Source organism: Aotus nancymaae, unplaced genomic scaffold, assembly GCF_030222135.1.
Source record: "Aotus nancymaae isolate 86718 unplaced genomic scaffold, 86718_ANA_hifiasm-v0.15.2.pri h1tg000033l, whole genome shotgun sequence".
NCBI classification, from domain to species: Eukaryota; Metazoa; Chordata; class Mammalia; order Primates; family Aotidae; genus Aotus; species Aotus nancymaae.
Window position 1 is genome coordinate 24,516,853 of NW_026988447.1, and position 17,546 is coordinate 24,534,398.

The 17,546-nt window shown below is 36.3% G+C and overlaps 1 protein-coding gene across 5 annotated transcripts in view; it reads left to right on the forward strand.

The window, feature by feature from the left end:
* Nucleotides 1-17,546, forward strand: part of INPP4B (inositol polyphosphate-4-phosphatase type II B) — an 851,576-nt gene that overhangs the window by 381,692 nt on the left and 452,338 nt on the right. For all 5 annotated transcript variants that reach the window (XM_064383845.1, XM_064383847.1, XM_021666733.2 and 2 more), the window contains one exon: nt 811-874. The gene's annotated coding sequence lies outside the window, so the exon portion shown is untranslated. The remainder of the gene's footprint in view (nt 1-810; nt 875-17,546) is intronic.

A 17,546-nucleotide genomic window follows, 5' to 3' on the forward strand; every position in this document is an offset into this window, starting at 1 on the left:
TGGAAGTATACAAATTAAGAACAGCAAAGGAAAATATTCCATGGTGCAAAGTCTACAAACAAAGTCCCTGGTATCCCCCCACCAGTGGAGTAACATGGAGATGTGATTAAAGCTGCCAGCAAAATGATATATAACCCATGAAGTGTGGTAAACCAGGGAAGCTCAGCCAAGCTTTGGTTTCTAGAGTTGAGTTCTATCGGATGTCAGTCACATAAACATGCAGCACTGGATGATCCAGACACCAGACTCCCTTCCCCCAAGAAAAATAAGTGTTCACCTTAAATCACATTTTAAAATAAATTTATCTGATCCATCTGAAACAGCATAGCTTAAAGCCTCATGTATGCAACACATTTATTAGATAGACTTTTCTAGGAGTTCAGAGGTTATCTCCCAGAAGCTAGCTGAAGGTGAGACCTGAAGATTCACCTTCCTTTGTGATGTACAGAATTTGAGTAACTCAGGCCTGCTGAGTTAACCCTCTCTTGCCGAATGGTTATGAAGAGTAAATGAGTTAATCCATGTAACTTAAAATAGTGCCTGGCATAGGATAGTACTTGGCAAACTTAAGCAGCAAACAAGGATCAGCTATAATTTGTTCTATAGGAGTTCTATGGGCTGAATGAAACTGACTAATTTGGAATAGAAATAAGAAATAGCTATGTTCCATGAATCTTGTTATGATGATAAATCCCCAAGTTTGAATGATGCGCATTATAAGCATATTAAACACTTTACCTATGGGTGCTTTAGTAAGAAAATTTTCAGTAAACATTAAATCCTGACTTTTTTTTTTCTTTTTTTTTGCAGAGCCTTGAAACCAGCAAAACAATAATCAAAGAGCAGTTTAGTCAAGGAAAACGCCATAAATCAGGTACAAGAGTCATTCTTAACATGTAACATTAACACATTATATTCATTTAAACTGATGATTAATTCAAGCTTGTTAACAAAATATTTTACAATAATGCCATTTAGGTGTTTTATCATATGTATGACTGCATGTTATATAGATGATTTGCCATAATTTTATAGAGAAATTAATTTCTATAAATACCTTAAACTAATTTTGAGGGTTTTAGTAGGTCAGGGCTAGCCTAGGCAGAAATGTGAAGAAATTAACAAATTAATATTATTACTTCTTATTAAATCAATACACATGCTCTAAAGTTGCATTATTTGGGAAACGCTCACCTGTAAGGTGATTTTACAGAATTAGATACAACAGGCATGGTCCATTCTGCTTTCACAGTACTTATAGTCCAGCAGAGGAGATTCCGTAGATAACAGTATATAAGTAAAAGCTGTGATAAATGCTATGATGTAAAATAACAGAATGGGATAAAATATTAAGAGGCAAATGAAGAACATACTGTGGGTTGGGTAAACAGAGGCTGTTTCTCTGGAAGATGACATTTAAACTAAGACCTAAAATATGGGAATAAAGAGTCCCAGGCAGATGGAACAACGTTGAATAAAGAAAATAAATGAAGAAAAAAAGAAAGAAAACAGTTGAAAGGAGGATAGTGTGGCTACAGCAAAGTCACAGAAGGGAAGACATATAAGACAAAGTTGGGTTGAAAATAAGATGAAAAGCCCAGTCCCGTAGGTCTTTAATATCCGTTGTAAGATGCCTTTAAAGAAACAGGCATTAGAGTGAATCAGCAACCAACAGAATGGGAAAGGGCTCATATCCAGAATCTATAAAGAACTAAGACAGATTTACAAGAAAAAAATAAATGAGCCCATTCAAAAGTGGGCGACGGATATGAACAGACATTTTACAAAAGAAGGCATACATGAGGCCAACAAACATGAAAAAATGCTCATCATCACTGGTCATTAGAGAAATGCAAATCAAAACTACATTGAGATACAATCTCACGCCAGTTAGAATGGCGATCATTAAAAAATCTAGAGACAACAGATGATGGAGAGGATGTGGAGAAATAGGAACACTTTTACATTGTTGGTAGGAGTGTAAATTAGTTCATCCATTGTGGAAGACAGTGTGGCAATTCCTCAAGGACCTAGAAATAGAAATTCCATTTGACCCAGCAATCCCATTACTGGGTATATATCCAAAGGATTGTAAATCATTCTACTGTAAGGGACACATGCACACGAATGTTCATTGCAGCACAGTTTACAATAGCAAAGACCTGGAACCAACCCAAATGCCCATCGATGATGACTGGACAGGGAAAACGTGGCACATACACCATGGAATACTGTGCAGCCATAAAAAACGATGAATTCATGTCCTTTGTAGGGACATATCCATGAAGGGACATATCCATGAAGCTGGAAACCATCATTCTCAGCAAACTGACACAAGAACAGAAAATCAAACACCGCACGTTCTCACTCATAAGCGAGTGTTGAACAATGAGAACACATGGACACAGGGAGGGGAGCATCACACACTGGGGTCTGTCAAGGGGGAAATAGGGGAGGGACAGTGGGGGGTTGGGAGTTGGGGAGAGAGAGCATGGGGAGAAATGCCAGATATAGGTGATGGGGAGGAAGGCAGCAAATCACACGGCCATGTGTGTACCTATGCAACAATCTTGCATGTTCTTTACATGTACCCCAAAACCTAAAATGCAATTAAAAAAAAAAGATGCCTTTGGACTTGCTCTGCTTCCATTTCTATGTGATGTCATTTGGTTTTCTCTCCTGGTCCACTCAATATAGATGCTTTCAAATCGTCACCTCACCTCACCTTACACCCACGTGTGTGTGTGTGTGTGTGTATGTCTACTTTTATTTAACTTAATATTTCCTGAAGTCATTTCCAGAATTATATTGAGAAATCTTTCAAAAGTTTACCTGTTGGGAATATACATTTTAAGAAGTTTTTTTTGTACCTGAGACTAGCCTGCTTTTATGGAACTTGACCTATTTCATGGCTATGTGCATTAAACTGTGTTAGATAATTTTCTAGAATCTAGATAATGCAAGCAAGAGGAAAATATCTGTTTGCATCATTGGTTTAGTTTTTTTCAGCAGAAGATTTTTCTTTACCTTAATTATATGGTTAATTTCCTCAAATCCTGATTATACTTCACATGTGAAAATATAGCCTCAGGTATCAAGGACAACTGGAGTAAGAGCTTCCTAAATAATTTTCAACATCAGCATTAGTAATACTGGTTATCTTAAACTAAACAGAGAAAAACTACATGAATTACTGTTTGCATCTCAGTTAATCTAAATCATATTTCTTTCCTTTGCAAATGCTTATTCTCTTTGATTTATAAAGTTTTATACTGCAGGCTTCTGAAAAAGTATTAAAGTAAGGCAAATGATTTGGAGTAATGCCTACTTTAGTACTTTAAAGAAGAATTTCATCTTTAAGAAATAGCTATGTTCCAAGAATCTCACCCTGTCACTCAGGGTCTTACTCTGTCACTCAGGCTGGATTGAAGTGGCACAGTCATGGCTCACTGCAGCTTCGACCTCCCAGGATCAGGTGAGCCTCCCACCCCAGCCTCCTCAGTAGCTTGGATTACAGGCCTCCTCAGTAGACAGACTACACCATGCCCATCTAATTTTGTAGAGATGAGGTTTTGCCATGTTGTCCAGGCTGATCTTGAAACCCTGAGCTCAAGTGATTCGCCTATCTTGGCCTGGCGAAGTGCTGGGATTATAGGCATGAGCTGCCATGCCATCCAATGATTTGACTGTATATAAAATGTGGAGATCTTAGACTTTGCAGCACTAAAAGTCTCAAAAACCCACAGTTGATTTATGCTTATTCTAGAAGAGAAGTTTTCAGCATATGTGTTAGAAAGGGCATCGACTTTTTTAGACCAATTCAGCATCTTCCAATTAAGTTGACTGTTATTAAAAACAGAGGCAAACATCACAGAATTTCCTAGGATTTCATAACTTACAGACAAAAAGGCTTGTTTCATGCTGGAAAGGCAAGAGACAGCTGCTTTTTAATTACTACTCTTGCATTTGCTTTCTCCTAGAGATGTGTCTCAAACTTGGAATCTAATTAGAAATCTTAATTGAAAATGGATTCTTAAAGAAAAGAAAGAAAAAAGACTAACATTGAAACATAAATGTAGGAAGAAAAACGTCATATTCCAGCCAGATTGAATAATCACCTATTAGGAAATGAGCTGGCCTCTGGGGAGCATGTTATCTGACACCAAACAGAACTTTACTGTTTCCTCTTTCGGGAGGAATTTTCCAAACCAAATGAGGGGTCTTATAATCTGTAAATTACAGTTTGCAGAGATTATATTTTTCTCAGAATAAAAGCAATGGTTTTAAATTTTGAAGCCTGGGTTAAATCCCAGCTCCCTTACTTGTTCCTAGTGTGACCCTGGACAAATTTGGTAACTATTCTTAATCTCAGTTAACTCCTCTAAAATGGGATTTTCAAATCCTGTTTTTCAACATTGTTTCTGTCTTGTTGCTCTCTTGACTGACGTATTGACTGGTATATAGTAGCATATCTAGATATAGTAAGTTCTAGAAAGAAAGGAAAGGAAGTAAAAAAGCGAGGAGGCTAACTTCGAGAGTATATAACAATATTGCAAATAGGAAACATTGAGAAAATGCTTATTGATTCTGTACACTGGAGGTAAAGACTTAAAGGCATATTTATTTATCCGTTTATTCAAACTCTTTTTTCTTGTAGATGTTCTAGATTCTGCCATCCAGATTTAAACTCCAATTAAAGATATAGTAGCATAAAATTTCTGAATTACTTATAGCACTTTGCATGCTGCTAGGCTTGATAGATGCTCAATTAATGTTTGATTGATTGAGTGACGCTATGAACTACAATGCTGAGAAGCAGAGAACAAATTCTCCTGTTCTCTGGTTTACAAAAATCATATCTTATACCTAGAATAAGAGAAATTATGCTTCTGTGTTAATGTTTTCATTCGTTGATAGTAGAGATTCCAGCCAGATTGAATAATCACCCATCTGAATATGTTCTGCTTCTGCGTGCACTACCACCATCAGATTGGCCAGTTTGCTATTATTTGTGTACATTCCACATTACTGGATTTTTGTCTTTACTCACATTTTTTAAATATTCTCCATTGTCAGTATTCTCTTCCCTATTTTCTTTCCCATTCTTCCTCCTTTTTTCTCCATCTCACTCTTCCTCCTCTTCCTTCTTTTTATCTACCCTCATGTTTTCGATGTAAAAATTTATTGAATTCTTATAAAAATCATTGCCTCCGTGAAAGTGTCCTAGGTATTTTCTGAGATAATGATCTTATCACCTTTGTGTGTGTGTTTGTGTGTGTGTGTTTTCAGGCACGGTCCTTTTATCCATATCTATGAAAACGGAAACTGAAACATAGAAAGTCAAACCACATAGTATGTTAATGCCTCTTTCCTTCCATCTTCTACTCCTCTACTCTGTCCTGTTAACCTTTACTAACACACAAAAACAAAAACACCAAGGGAGTGGACCACTGGCAAAGCTTGCAGCTTCCTTCCACACTGCTCTCTAGGTTACTGGTAGGAAGAATTTAGGCCATGATCAAAAGCCTGCAGCCGTATTGGTTGTCTGAGTCAGGCTGGCTTTTTGAATGAGTCCTTAATTTTTGTTTCTGTTTTCCTAAAAGTCAGCAGCCAGGCTCTGTGGCACATTGAGCTGGGTGTCTTAATTCCCAGGACACCTGCCTGCATCACTTTCCTGTGGCCTTAACGTACTTTGAGTCTATCTCCCTGATTTGTGACTTGGCTATACACATGATGCTGAGAACTGCTCCTCCACAGAAGCCTGGTCTACTGTTTCCCTATCAGCCACACCAAACCCAAGGGAGCCTCTTTTATATTGATGTGTATTCAGATCAAATTGGAGTGTATCAATTAAGTCATGGCTATTGGGACTCTTGGCTCCTTCATAGATGAGTCAATATTTCTGTCCCAGTTTTATCCTTCTTAGTGCCTTGCCAAATGGATTTCTGCTTGCTTCTTTTTTTATTCCTGAATTTCTTTTCATTGATTTCACATCGGTCATTATCAAAGCTTTCAAATTGTTCCTCTCTTAGGCCATTTCCCACTCTCCTGGCCCTATTAATAATAAGTATAACTAAGATAAATAATACTGTGATATTAATGATACTTCTAAAATATTTTTTGTTTTTATTGATTGTTTAAAAATTTACATACAGTAAATTTTTCACTTTTGGCATACATTTCTTTGAGTTTTGACAAATGTACACGTTTGTGCAGCCACCACCACAATCAAGGCACAGAATACTTAACATTACCCTACAGAACCTCCCTCTTCCCATCCATTTATGGTCAAACTCTTCTGCTTACCTACTGGACTTTTCCTATCCCTATATTTCTGCCTTTTCTATTTATGTCATTAAAATAGAATCATAGGCATTTGAGCTGGCATCCTTTTACTTACGATATTGTGCTTGAGGCTCACCCATTTGTCTTTTTATTCTTTTTTATTTTATTTAACGAATTTATCACTGTAATTGTCTTTTTACCATCTAAAGATCTTTGGGGTTGTTTTGGGTTTTTAGTTATTTTTTAAAAGCCACCATAAACATCTGTGTCCAGGTTTTTGAGTGATCAAAGATTTCATTTCTCTTGGGCAAACACCCAGAAATTAGATTGCTGAGTCATATTGTACATGTGTATTGAATTTTATAAGAAACTACCAGGCTGTGCCAGGTATGGTGGCTCACACTTGGAATCCCAACACTTTCAGAGGCCAAGGTGGAAGGATGGGCACAGTGGCTCAGTCCTGTAATCCCAATACTTAGGGAGGCTGAGGCAGGTGGATCACAAGGTCAGGAGTTCAAGACTAGCCTGGCCAATATGGTGAAAACTTATCTCTACTGAAAATACGAAAATTACCTGGGCATGGTGGCAGTTGCCTGTAGTCCCAGCTACTCGGGAGGCTGAGGCAGGAGAATCACTTGAACCCAGGAGGCGGAGGTTGCAATGATCCAAGATTGTGCCACTGCACTCCAGCCTGGGTGACAGAGCAAGACTCTGTCTCAAAAAAAAAAAAACTACCAAACATTTTCCCAAAGTAACTATACTATTTTGAATTCCCACTTGTAGTGCATGAAAGATCCAGTTGATTAACATCCTTATCAGAGATTGGTATTGTCAGGCTTCTAGAATTATAGTTATTCTAATGGGTATGTAGTGATAATTCTCTGTGGTTTTAATTTATATATTCTTAATGACTAATGACAACATTTTTTTTCCGTGTGCTTGTTTACCATCAGTATATCTTATATGTTTTCTTTGGTGAAGTGTCTATTTAAATTATCCATTTTTTTTAGTGGATTTTTTGTTTTCTTTTTTTATTATTATACTTAAGTTCTGGGATACATGTGCAGAATGTGCAGGATTGTTACATAGGTATACATGTTCAATGGTGTTTTGCTGCACCCATCAACCCATAATCTACATTAGATATTTCTTCTAATGCTGTGATACCTCTCCCAGTCCCCCACCCCTGATGGGCCCTGGTGTGTGATGTTCCCCTTTTTGTGTCCACGTGTTCTCACTGTTCAATTCCCAATAATGAGTGAGAACATGCAGTGCTTCCTATTCCTGTGTTAGTTTGCTGAGAATGAAGGTCTCCAGCTTCATCCATGTCCTTGCAAAGGACATGAAGTCATCCTTTTTTATGACTGTATAGTATTCCATGGTGTATATGTGCCACATTTTCTTTATCCAATGTATCATTGATGGGCATTCGAGTTGGTTCCAAGTCATTGCTATTGTGAGCAGTGCTCCAATAAACATCCGTATGCATGTGTCTTTATAGTAGAGTGATTTATAATCCTTTAGCTATGTACCCAGTAATAGGATTGCTGAATCAAATGGTATTTCTGGTTCTAGATCCTTGAGGAATCGCCACACTGTCTTCCAAAGTGGTTGAACTAATTTACACTCCCAGCAACAATGTAAAAGTGTTCCTATTTCTCCACATCCTCTCCAGCATCTGTTGTTTCTTGACTTTTTTTTTTTTTTTTTTTTTTTTTTTTTGAGACGGAGTTTCGCTCTTGTTACCCAGGCTGGAGTACAATGGCGCGATCTCGGCTCACCGCAACCTCCGCCTCCTGGGTTCAGGCAATTCTCCTGCCTCAGCCTCCTGAGTAGCTGGGATTACAGGCACGCGCCACCATGCCCAGCTAATTTTTTTTTGTATTTTTAGTAGAGACGGGGTTTCTTTTTAATGATCACCATTCTAACTGGCATGAGATGGTATCTCATTGTGGTTTTGATTTGCATTTCTCTAATGACCAGTGATGATGAGCTTTTTTTCATATGTTTGCTAGCCACATAAATGTCTCTTTTTGAGAAGTGTCTGTTCATATTCTTCACCCACTTTTTGATGGGGTCATTTGTATTTTTCTTGTAAATTTGTTTAAGTTCCTTGCAGATTCTGGATATTAGCCCTTTGTCAGATGGATCGATTGCAAAAATTTTTTCCCATTATGTAGGTTGCCTGTTTACTCTGATGATAGTTTCTTTTGCTGTGTGGAAAGTCTTTAGTTTAATTAGATTCAATTTGTCAATATTGGCTTTTGTTTTCATTGCTTTTGGTGTTTTAGTCATGAAGTCTTTGCCCATGCCTATGTCCTCAATGGTATTTCCTAGGTTTTCTTCTAGAGTTTTCATGGTTTTAGGTCTTACATTTAAGTCTGTAATCCTTCTTGAGTTTATTTTTGTATAAGGTGTAAGGAAGGGGTCCAATTTCAGTTTTCTGCATATGGCTAGCCAGTTTTCCCAATAGCATTTATTAAACAGGGAATCCTCTCTCCATTGCTTGTTTGTCAAAGATCAGATGGTTGTAGATGTGTGGCATTATTTCACTTGTGATTTGGCTCTCTGTTTGCCTATTACCGGTGTATAGGAATGCTTGTGATTTTTGCTCATTGATTTTTGTATACTGAGACTTTACTGAAGTTGCTTATCAGCTTAAGGAGATTTTGGGCTGACACAATGGGTTTTCTAAATATACAATCACGTCATCTGCAAACAGAGACAATTTGACTTCTTCTTTTTATAACTGAATACCTATTATTTCTTTCTTTTGCCTGATCGCCCTGGTCAGAAATTCCAATACTATGTTGAATAGGAGTGGTGAGATAGGGCAGCCTTGTCTTGTGCCGAATTTCAAAGAGAATGCTTCCTGCTTTTGCCCATTCAGTGTGATACTGGCTGTGGGTTTGTCATAAATAGCTCTTATTATTTTGAGATATGTTCCATCAATACCTAGTTTATTGAGAGTTTTTAGCATGAAGCGGTGTTGAATTTTATTGAAGGCCTTTTCTGCATCTATTGAGATAATTATGTCGTTTTTATTATTGGTTCTGTTTATGTGATGAATTACATTTATTGATTTGCATATGTTGAACCAACCTTGTATCCCAAGGATGAAGCCACATTCATTGATCGTGATGGATAAGCTTTTTGATTTGCTGCTGGATTTGGTTTGCCAGTATTTTATTGAGGATATTTGCATCAATGTTCATCAGGGATATTGACCTGAAATTTTCTTTTTTTGTTTTGTCTCTGCCAGGTTTTGGTATCAGGATGATGCTGGCCTCATAAAATGAGTTCAGAGGAGTCCGTCTTTTTCTATTGTTTGGAATAGTTTCAGAAGGAGTGATAACAGCTCCTCTTTCTTCTACCTCTGGTAGAATTCAGCTCTGCAACCATCTGGTCCTGGGCTTTTTTTGGTTGGCAGGCTATTAATTATTGCCTCAGTTTCAGAACTTGTTATTGGTATATTCAGGGATTTGACTTCCTGGCTTAGTGTTGAGAGGGTGTTGGTGTCCAGGAATTTATCCATTTCTTCTAGATTTTCTAGTTTATTTCATGGAGGTGTTTATAGCATTTTCTGATGGTGGTTTGTATTTCTGTGGGATCAGTGGTGATCTCCCCTTTATCATTTTTTAAATTTATTTTTTATATTGTACTTTAGGTTCTGAGGTACATGTGCAGATCATGCAGGGTTGTTGCATAGGTACTTACATGGCAAGGTGGTTTGCTTCCTCCATCCCCCCATCACCTATATCTGGCATTTCTCATTTTTTATTGTGTCTGTTTGATTCTTCTTTCTTTTCTTCTTTATTAGTCTGGCTAGTGGTCTTAGAGAGTTTTAAAAGGTTATTAAATATTCTGTATTGAAATTCCAGATCACATACAAGTTTTGCAGATACTTGTGTTAATGTGTAGCTTGTATTTTCATTTTCTCAACAGTGTCTTTCACAGAGTAGAAGTTTTTAACTTCAATAAAGTCAACTTTACAAATTTTTTTTTTATGGACTGAACTACATTTTGTGTCATATTAAGGAAGTTTACCAATATCTATAGGCTTTTCTCCCATATTTTCCTATAGAAGTTTTGTTACGTTTGATAATTAGATCATCAATATTGTTAATTGTGTACAGTCTGAGATGTGTTCTTTTGGTGGTTGTTGTTCTTTTGCACATGGGTATTCAATTGTTGCACTATTTATTTAAGTAATTCTTTTTTCTCTCCATTGAATTGTCTTTGTGTCTTTACAAAATAATTGATTATGTACATATGTCTTGTCTCTGTTTTATTGTTCTGTAACTATTCTTCTTTCAAGGTCTTGTTATTTTTTAAATTAAGTAGTTTGAGTTCTCTGCTTTTGTTCTGCTTTTTCAAAACTGTTTTTGCTATCGTTTCTTTGCCTTTCCATAGATGGTTTAGAATTAGCTTTTTGTTGATATCTACTAATAATCTTGCTTGGATTTTGATTTGTTTATATTGAATCTACAGAGCAGTTTCAGCAAAATTGACATTTTACCAATAATGAGTCTTCTAATCCATGAGCATGGTCTGTCTCTCCATTTAAATAAATCTTATTTTATTTCTTGCATCAATGTTTATAGATTATAGCACATAGATTCTATATAAAAAACAAAACTGAGTAAACTTTATGTTCTTTATATTTTATATAAAGAACATATATAAACCACATGAAGAACAAAACTGGAGGAATCACATTACCTGACTTCAAATTATACTACAGAGCTGTAGTAACAAAAATAGCATGGTACTGGCATAAAAACAGACACATAGACCAGTGAAACAGAATAGAGAGCCCAAGAACAAAGCCATTCACCTACAGTGAACTCATTTTTGACAAATGTGTCAAGAACATACACTGAAGAAAAAAATAGTCTCTTCAACAAGTAAGGTTGGAAAAACTGGATATCCATATGCAGAAGAATTAAACTAAACCCTTATCTTTCACCACATACAAATCAAAATGAATTAAAGACTTACATCTAAGAACTCAAACTATGAAATGACTGCAAGGAAACTTTGGAAAAACTCTCCAGGACTTTGGTTGGGGCAATATTTCTTAAGTAGGACCCCACAAGCACAGATGACCAAAGCAAAAATAAACAAATGGTATCCATAAAGTTAAAAAGCTTCTGTGCAGCAAAGGTAACAGTCCACAATATGAAGAGACAATTCACAGAATGGGAGAAAATATTTGCATACTGCCCATCAGAGAAGGAGTTAATAATCAGAATACATAAGGATCTCAAACAACTCTATAGAAAAAAATTAATAATCCTATCAAAAACAGGCAGATTTGAATAGACATTTCTGAAAAGAAGACACATAAATAGCAACAAGTATATGAAAAGGTGCTCAACATCACTTATCAGAGAATTGCAAATCAAAACTGCAATGGTATATCATCTCACCCCAGTTAAAATGCCTTTTATCCAAAAGACAGGAAATTACAAATGCTGGCAAGAATGTGGAGAAAGGGAACACTCATGCACTGCTGGAGGAAATGTAAATTAGTACAATCACTATGGGAAACAGTTTGGAGTTTCCTCAAAAGACTAAAAATAGAGCTACCATATGATCCAGCAATCTCACTGCTGGGTATATACCCACAAGAAAGAAAATCAGTATATAGAGGAGATATCTGCACTCCCAGGTTTGTTGTAGCACTGTTCACAATAGTTAAGATTTGAAGCAACCTAAGTGTCCACACATAAACAGATGAATGGATAAAGAAAATGCGATACATATACACAATGGAGTACTCTTCAGCCATAAAAAAAAGAATGAGATCTAGTTGTCTGAAACAGCATGGCTAGAACTAGAGATCATTATGTTAAGTGAAATCAGGCAACCACAGAAAGACAGTATCACATGTTCTCACTGATTTGTGTGATCTAAAAATCAAAACAATTGAACGCATGCATTTAGAGGGTAGAAGGATGGTTATCAGTAAGTTGGGAAGAGTGTCCTTAGGGGAACGTAGGGATGGTTAATGTGTATAAAAATAAGTGAATGAATAACACCTATGATTTGATAGCACAATAGAGTGACTGCGATCAATAATAACTTAATGGTACATATTAAAATAACTAAAATAGTGTAACTGGATTATTTGTAACACAGAGGACAATTGCTTGAGGCGATGGATGACACATTCTCCATGATGTGATTATTTCACATCACAAAATAATGAGATTTTGATAACTCATAAATATATACACCTACTATGTACCCACAAAAATTAAAAATACAAAAATTATTTAAACTGTATATTCACAGAATTGTATGTTCAACCATCACTAAAATCAATATTGGAACATTTTTATTTTTTCCAAAATAAATGTTACATCCCTAAAGCCATCACCTCAATTTTGCTCCAACTTCCCTATCTCTAGGCGGCCACTAATCTACCTTTTGTCTCTCCAGACTTGTCTCTTCTGAACATTTTACATCAATAGAATTATACAATATGCGGTTCTTTCACATAGTATAATGTTTTCAAGGTTCATCCGTGTTTGCAGCATGTATCAGTATTTCATTCTCCCCCTCCTACCTTTATTTTGGTATAATTGACAATTAAAATGGTATATAATAAGCTCATTTATTATTTCTAACTTTCTTTTCTAGAAAATTTTGGCATTTCTATGTAAACAGTTATGTTGTCTGCAAACAAGGATGGCTTTATTTTTCCTGTTTCAATCTGTATGTCTTTTTTATTTTTTTCTTTTCCTAGCTTTATTGCATAGGCATCATACCTCCATTGTGCAGGGGAGAAAGAAAAGTGAACATCCTTGTCTTATTCTCATTTTTATGGGCAAAGAATCAAGAATTTTATCATTCACTGTGCCCATTATCAGATTAAGGATCTGGCCTGGTAGTTTTCTTTGTAACTTTTAACTACAAATTCAGTTTCTATGGCAGGTATAGAATTATTCAGGCTATCTGTTTCTTTTTGAGTGAAATTCGGTTGTATCATGTAAGAAATTGGGGAATTGTATCTGTTTTTTGTTTACCTTCATAATATCAGAATATTTCCTTATCATATTAATGTTTATGGTCTATAGTGATATCCCCTCTTCCATTCCTGATACTGGTAATTTAGATATTTTCTGCTTCCTTTGTCAGTCAAGGTAGAGGTTTGTCAATTACATTAACCTTTTAAATAATTAATTGTTGATTTCATAGATTTTTCTCTATTTTAAATTTTCAAAGCTTAGCTCATTTATTTGAAACTTCTTTTCTAATAGAAGCACTCTATATTTTTCTATGAATACCACATGGTATCCAACAAATTTTATATAGGAGTGTGTTTTCTAGTTCCCAAATACTTGTATTTTCCAGATATTTTTCTGTTATTGAATTCTAGTTTAATACCATTGTGGTTTAAGAACATTATATGATTTCAATTCTTTTAAATTTTTTATTATTTTATGATTCCTGTCAAAGAATGTGCACTGTTCTTTAATCAAAACCATGAGAAAAAGCAGGAAAATGAAAAATTCACTTTATTAAGGTTAACTTCTCTAAATTGTAACTCCTTTCAACAATTTTCCTGTTTAGCTTATTTTTTTAGAGTCCTTAGGTAGCTTGGTTTTATATTTGCTCCCAATCAGTGTGAAGTAAAGCCTCTAGTGCCCTGGTTCATCCTGGCTAGAAATAAAACAGTTAACAACTTTGCATAAATGAATTTAATTCTCTCCAAAATTAGATATTACCATTTTCCCAAGTGTATTATAAGGGAACTAAGGAAAGTATGGCTAAGTGAATTGCCCAAGGTCCCTGAGTAAATGAAAAGGCCTAGGCAGTTTGGATGCATAATTGGTCCCAACCACTTTGCCGTACCTCTCTCCGGTTGAATTGACTATACTGATGAGTGCCATATGACATGACAGGGATTCAGAGGAGCATTTCAGACCAACATAGTGTTAATGAATGCAGGAAAGACCCCCAAACAACAAGAACAGCCATTCAAAGACAAACATATTAACTTGCCTAGATGAGGGAACAAAAGCTGGTCAAGAAATTATCAGAGTAGTTCACGAAGGGGTAAAGCATCAGGGGGCTTTAAGTAGCAAAAACATGCAGGCGTTGGGAGGGTGCATAGTGAAGCATGCAGAAATGAGTTTTATGTTGCTAATTAAAGATTTTCATGAAAAGAGTTTTATGCTAATTAAAGATTGAAAGCCAGAACTCTGGCAAGGGCACACAGTGAAAGGAAACTTCTCTGTTTAAAACAAACTCTCTATGGTAGGTGCTCAATAAATTCATATGACATAAACTAATCATTATGATATTTTTCTCACTTCTGACATGTAGGATCAAAGCAATCCTAAAAGCTAGTGATCTTTTACTTGAGATTAAGAAGATGGGAAACGAAGAAGGAAAGTCTACACATGTCATTTTTTGCAGCGTTCAGACGTAAATCATATTATACTTTCACGTAAAAGTTGAGCTCATTTCCTTCTATTACATCAGTGGCAATCCTTCATATACCTCAGTTCATCACAGAGGATTAACTCATGTTACACAGGGGATTTGTTAAATTAGTCCATGATTTCGTCTCATCCCATGAGTTGCTCAGAGAAATGCTGAATGAATTTGCAGGTAGAACAATGACCTAGAACTTCATTATTTGGCCTATTTCTTCTTGTAGATATGCCACCTAGTTCAAGTTTAGCAATTAAATTTTTATTTTTCATTTTTTGCTCTTATTCTCACTGTAGAGCAGTTTTACTGAATAAATATTTTAAGGTAGACTGTGCGATTGTGTACATATTGGAGAGTAAGGAAACTGCTTGTGGTAAAAAGAATTAAGATGCATTATGTGTACGCAATGGGCGGTGGGAAAGAGAAAACTTAGTTATGTCATACTATATTCTTTGCAGATGACCTCAGGCACTCTATGAACTTCTCTGGAGAGCTAAAGTGCAATTATAATATTCACGTATATATATTTATTCTTGCCCACCATAATAAAAAGCGGAAGATAAAATTTTAATTAAATTCATTGTCTTACTTTGAAATGTTAAATTTCAAAATAAAATGAGTAATCCATCATCAGAAACTACAGATAATTTAGTCAATACTAATTTGAACCTGAAACGTATCATCATAAGGAATTCAATCAGCTCTAGAAATTAATAATCTGTGATGCTGTCTGTATTACCAATGTCCTGAGGATCCTATCCGAGCTTCAGTGTTAGTTTTGCTTTAGCACATGCTATTTAACTGCTCTTAGGTACGTCTGTGGCTGTGTGCATAAGGATTTTGAAACGTCTGACAGTGCTGAGGCCACACTTCTTCAGAGTCCTCTATTTTAGTGCATATGAAAAAAGAATCCATCTTCAGCCAAATTACAATTTTCTTTATGTGTTTCTGCTTCTTGAGATAGGCTGCTAGAAGTCACTGTATTTGGAATATGCAGTTCGTTTGAAGAAAAGTATCAGGAAAAAAACCTGTCACCTTAAGTGTGGACAATATATTTTTTTCCTTTACTTAGGTTTCCAGAAGATGTCAGAGAAAGGGACTGAAAAGTCCCTATGCATCCAGCAAACTGTTATATAAAGACCATGTTCCATTTTTCTAAACCTTTGCTGTGTGATAGCAGTTTTATCTTTTCAAGTGTATTTGGGGCTCAAGGCTTCACAAGATTTTGTTAAGTAGGCAAAATCCAATGTGTCAGGTGAAGTATTTATAGAAGAAACAGTTTCCATGAAGTTTCAGTCTTTTCTGGAACATCCAATGAAAGTTTCTATCATTTAGATGACATGTGAGAAGCAACCAAGAGTGTCACACACTGAAGAGCAGGGTAAAAGCTCACTTCAAAACAAAAAACCTCTTTAATCCCCGTGTGACCACTAGTCAGCTGCATACAAAAACTCTTCAGATTTGTCTCTGAGACTTGGTGTTTCCATCCCTCAAATGAAATGACTACTAGTTTCTTTATATCTCTTCAATTCTACCTTCTGTTGAAACATTTTATCTCCGTATTTTAAGGATTTAGTCATGCCTTTTCAAAAAGCAGATTGAGACTCTATCAAGCATGTGTTCCCATCTTCACTTTGTAATTCTTCAGGATGCTTTCCCTTTTGCTGAATGACACAGAACAAAATCTAAAGAGTCAGATGGCTGACTTACTGCATTTCCAGAGTGGGTCCATGTTCTCCCCTTCGGGATATTGGGTCACTATTGGATACTCTTCAAATTCTGGTTCAGATCTGATACTGTTGGAGTTAATCACAATTAACTCTATGCCTTGTCACAGAGATAGACAGAGCCCCCCTCTTCACTTCATATACATGACTCTTATCCTAATTTGAAACAAGTGAGTAACAGACTGACCTCTGATTTACAATGAATCAAAAGCACAATGCTTCTGTTTGTTCAGCTGAGGTCTCTGCCTTGCTGCTTTATGTGCTGTCATTTTAACTGTCAAGGTTTTGCTAGTTCGAGTGATCATGGATTACTCATTGCGATTTGGAATCATTTCTTAACTGGGATTGTGATCTCCAAAAGGCCATCTCATAATTCAAAGAAGCAATACAAGAAACTGTTTGACCCAGCAATCCCAATACTGGGTATATATCCAAAGGATTATAAATCATTCTATGATAAAGACACATGCACACGTATTTTCATAGCAGCACTGTTTACAACAGCAAAGACCTGGATCCAACCCAAATGCCCATCGATGATAGACTGGACAAGGAAAATGTGGCACATATACACCATGGAATATTATGCACCCATAAAAACTAATGAGTTTGTGTCCTTTGTAGGGACATGGATGAATCTGGAATCCATCATTCTCAGCAAACTGACACAAGAACAGAAAATCAAACACCGCATGTTCTCACTCATAGGCAGGTGTTGAACAATGAGAACACAGGGACACAGGGAGGGGAGCATCACACCCTGGGGTCTGTTGGAGGGGGGCAAGGGAGGGACAGCGGGGGGGTGGGGAGGCTGGGGAGGGATAACTTGGGGAGAAATGCCAGATGTAGGTGACGGGGGGATGGAGACAGCAAACCACATTGCCACATGTGTACCTATGCAACAATCCTCCATGATCTGCACATGTACCCCAGAACCTAAAGTACAATTAAAAAAAAGAAAAAAAAACACTACTATCTCTTTGTTAACTAATCAGAATGCTGGTTATGGAGAACTAGATGTATCCAACCATTAGAAGCTATTTTCAGGCAAGGCGCAGTGGCTAATGCCTATATCTCAGCACTGTG